Source organism: Calypte anna, chromosome 20, assembly GCF_003957555.1.
Source record: "Calypte anna isolate BGI_N300 chromosome 20, bCalAnn1_v1.p, whole genome shotgun sequence".
Classification (NCBI taxonomy): domain Eukaryota; kingdom Metazoa; phylum Chordata; class Aves; order Apodiformes; family Trochilidae; genus Calypte; species Calypte anna.
Window position 1 is genome coordinate 7,152,417 of NC_044265.1, and position 4,616 is coordinate 7,157,032.

Genomic DNA, 4,616 nt, shown 5'->3' on the forward strand with positions numbered 1-4,616 from the left:
CCCCCGAGGAAGGACTCACTCACTTAGGACTGGATTGGGCACTGGAATCATCAGAGTATGCACAGGAGGCAAGCCGTGTGGCTGCTCATACTGTATGAGACCCTCTGGTTTAATTTTATTTTTAGAAATACTGGCCAGTTTTAAAACATCTGTTTGTTATTTTCTTGGAAGATCTTTCTCCACCTTCCACAGGTACCAGTCAGACTCTCCCAGAGTCCAATCTGTCCTAGGTGGTTGTTAACTGGACAACCCCGTAAGCGCCGAGCATCTTTGGGCAGGTGCCTTTCCCCCCAGAAAAGCTAGAGAGCTTTGCTGCTCCAGCTTCTGATACCCTACCTTGTTTTGGAGAGTAGCCCTGGGAAAAGGGTGGAGACAACTGGATTATTTACTTGCAACCCAATATGAGTGAGTGTGTCAGAATCTGGCCCGGGGGAAGGCGGCGCGGCGGGTGCTTCTTGCGGGATGTGAAGGATGGGGCCTTGTTGCCATCTCATGAGTAATTCTCTCATGGAGGATGAAGGCTGTGTCTTCAGGTTTGTGTGTGAAGGGGTCATTCAGGAGATGTGTTGGTAGAACTTGGTGCACTGCTCCACGCTTTGGAAACAGGAAGGCAACAGTTTCCAAACACATTTGATGTTTTGAAAACCTGGGATGGTGATTGCTGCCTGGTTCCCTGCACTGAGTACACAGATGGGGCTTGGGACCAAATTAATTTCTGATGTAACTTTGGACATTGGTGGTATTTCACAGTTGGTGAATGTGGCTGGTCTGAGGTTTGTGAGACTGACTCACTCATGAGCAACCAGCTGAGTCACAGGTCAGTAGACAAGTTGCATTGAAATATTATTGACGTTTCTGAAAAATAGGCTTAGATTCTTAACTTTTTTTTTTTTTTTTTTAAAGTCTGATTGCTTGGGTACTTTCAATGAAAGCATTGCAAATTGTCTGTGATTTTAATCACCCTTTTATCCATTTTTTTTAAAAAAGGATTTTATTTTCTGTAAGAATCTAAAATATTTAATTTAAAAGATCAGTCATTGAAATAGATGATTGAATGCTAAAGGATCTGATTCTTGGTTTAGGAAAGGTGAATGACTGGATCCCTGTGCTGGGACAGCATCTCTGATAAGATATGATGCCAGGTGGAGCTGGCAAGGCAATGTGACCCAGGGTCACCTGTCCCTGCCCCTGTGCTGCTGATAAGCCCCTGGGAAGGTGGTAGCTGTCAGGGTGATGCTCGATGGCCATGGCTGCCCTGGGGCCATGTGGTTGTTGTGGTTGAGTCCAACCAAAACTGCCCAAACCAATTGAATGTGGAATGTTGATCAGTCAAGTTAAAAAAAAAAATCCTTAATGTTCAATGAAATCCTTAATGATTGTGGAAAATGCACAATAAAGCACATTTGTTAGCATGTCTCATCATCCTGTTTGCTCTGTAGGTGGAGAGGAGAAAAGCAAAACCCAAGCCACCCCTCCTCTAGCCTCACCCTCCAGGCAGTGGTTTCCCAGCAGGAGGACAGGGAAGTTTCCCTCTCAGACAGAGCCAAAATAGAGCCCTGTTAAGCAGGTGAGGAACAGAACCATGAAGGCTCCAGCCCAGTGTCTCAGAGCTGCTGAGCTAAAGATGTGCAGCCCAGCAACCACCTTTGCTGAGGATATCCCATGCCACTGTCATGCTTCCCCAGGACTGCTGGCTGCAGGCTGGGTTTGGGCTCCATCCTTCTGCATGGATGCTCCTTGCCATGCTTTAGCAAAGATGGGATGAATGGGAAGGGAAAAATCATTCCCTGCAGTTCCCTTTCCCAGCAGGCTGCCTGTGACTGATGCGGCATCGCTGTCCCACAGCCAGGGAACAGGCTGTGCTGGCATGGCTGAGTGCCCCAGGAAATGAGCCCTGCTGTCCTGCTGTCCTGCTGTCCTGCTGTCCTGCTGTCCTGCTGTCCTGCCATGGCTAGGGCTACTCCTGCAGGGGATCAGCGTTGGTCATGGAACAGAGCTGCCTCTGTCTCTGCAGCCCGGAGGACAGGCAGCAAGGGGCTTTGGATCATCTATTTCCAGGGCTTGAAGGGTAACATCCAGTCCAACTTCATTGCAAAGAGCTGCAGATTTACTTATGGTCTCAGCTCTGGCTCATCCTACTTGAATCCAGGAGGAAGGTTTCACTTGTTTGGACATAAAAGCAGAACTGAGATCACAAGGGGGGGTGGGTGGGTGTAGAAATCTCTAAAACTCACTCCCAGCATCCTGGAGCGTCAAAGAGCAGAAGGTGTTGCACAAATGCAGCCAGGGAAGGTTTGGTATCTCTGTGTGGACATGGGAGACTGAGGCAGAGAGGGGACCAGTGACTTGCACAAGGCCACACACCTGGGAAAGGTGGGAGGAGCACCCTTAAACCTCTACTTTAGTCAAAGACCTGGCTTCTGCCAGCTCTATTAGCAGCCTCTGTTTCCCAGGGTTCTGGTTTAAGGCATCTGGACAACAGCATTACCTAATTCTGCTTTTTCATACCCAGGCATCTGAGACAGCAAGGCTAGCCTGGCAAACTTGATTTTAATTTTTTTTTTTTTTTAACAGATTTTAAGATTTAGTATTCCTGGGGTTCAAGGGTGAACTGGCTTGCATGAGTAATTTCTAAATCCATTTGCTGCTGCTAGTACTAAAATTTACTAAAATCAGCTTTTTATGGTAAATCAACCCTGTTATTGTTGAAAGGGTCTGTGATGTGAGTAGAGATATGAAAATTCCCAGGAAAGGGCACTACAAATATTGTATTAACCTTCTGTAACTTTAACTGTTGTTTTAAAGGAACTCTGCCTGCCTATGCACCGTTTCTCTGGGAATGCAAAAAACCAACAACGGTCACCAAAGCCATTCACATTTGCAGCCTGCTTGTGAATTTTAATTAACAGGAAATGCCATTCATGCATTGAAATTCAACATCCAGAATATCTCTGCTTTACTCCTTTGATGTTCCCCGTCCAATTCAGGACCAAGATCCACATGTTCTCCTGAGACGCTTGGAGGAAAATCATCCTGGTTTATTTACAGTAGGAAAACGTTTTTGTGTTGTAGCTTTTATCCCAGAAGCATTCAAGTTGCTTTCCAAGCTGCTCACACAGAGGAGCTGCTACACGGAGCTTTCCAGGGGTGAGTGATTCTGGGGCTGTGCTCAGCCTGTTTGCACCATGCAGTGATGCTGGAAGTTCAGAAGAGAAAGGGAAAAATTCCTGAAGCAAACCAAAAGTTGGAATGATAGGAAAAATTCAGCTACTGATTGTGAGGTAGCCTGGGATCCCCTATTGCATTTGGCAGTCACTGAAAAGATGTTGCTGGGATTTTCCTATATTTCTATAGTGGAAATCCAGGAAGATGTGATCTGGCTCTTTATGACCATAAGTTGTTCATTTGCATGTGATTTTAACAAGGAAAAAAGTCACCACTAATGGGTTCATCTTTCCCACACTCAATTTTTTGAACGGGCAGAATAACGTGATATAGAGGTGCTGATGGTACTGCCATGGAGAAACATCTTCAGCCTTAAATCATCTTATTTTTAGCCCTCAGTTCATCATCTTCACCCAGTCATTTTCTTAAGCTGTGTAGTTCCTGTACCTCCTGCTCTCGCTGTGACAGAGCTGCCTCCTTGCCCTGCACGCCCTCCCGTCACTGTCACCACCACGGGCTCACCCTGTCACTACAGGAGGAACTTTTAGGTCACTTGGCCAGAAGCTCCTGTTAGGGCTGAGACCTCCTGAGACCTGGTCTGGCAGCCTACAAAGCCCACATGGATTTAAAATCTCTGCCCGTGGGGGGTGGAAGCTCAGTCCCTCCCCCTAATCCAGAAGGAAATCCAGGCTGCCCTTCCAAGCTGCGATGCAAGCAAAACCCCTCTGCTGTTTTACAGCTCCAGCCAGATTGTTGCTCGTTGTTGTGTTTAAAAAGGCTGAATCAGGTATGAAAGAGAAAAAAATGTCAGAGCTTGAGTTCCATAGGAGTTTGATAAGAAAGCAAAGCCCCGTGACACCACCCGGGAGCTGGGCCACAAGGTCCCCGGTGACAAGGTGAGAAAAGGCACTTTGGAGCATCCCGAAGGGACACAGCATCCGCTTCCCAGCTTCCCGTGCCTCCTGCACTGTCGTGAAACTCTCCCACCCGTGGGCTCCTTGAGTTTCTGAGCTGAAAGGAGCACGGACCTCCAGGACCTTTAGCAGGATGTCACCACAAGGTGTCACAGTCGCCTCGCTGAGCTGCGCTGTCTCGCCCGGCTCCCCCCTCTCTTCTCTGTGTCAGGCACACACAGCTCATCCACTTTTTAAAATTTTGTTTGTTTGATTGTTTGTTTTGTTTGTTTCTGACAAAGCGAGCTTGTTCACTGTGTCCCGGGGAAAGCCGGGCATTGATGGTTCCAGCTCAGTTAGAGGTCATCAGTTTGGGGAATAAAAAAGAAGATATCCTACATTTAGAATAGTCCAGCCTGCAGAGATGAATTTTGAGTTGAGCTATAGAAAAAATCTAGTGGTTTGCATCCAACCACTTCTTGTTACTGCCTGGACTCAGTGGTCAAGCCCCACAGACTTCAGCTCCCCTTTGCCCAGTGATGCAGGAGGCTCAGAGAA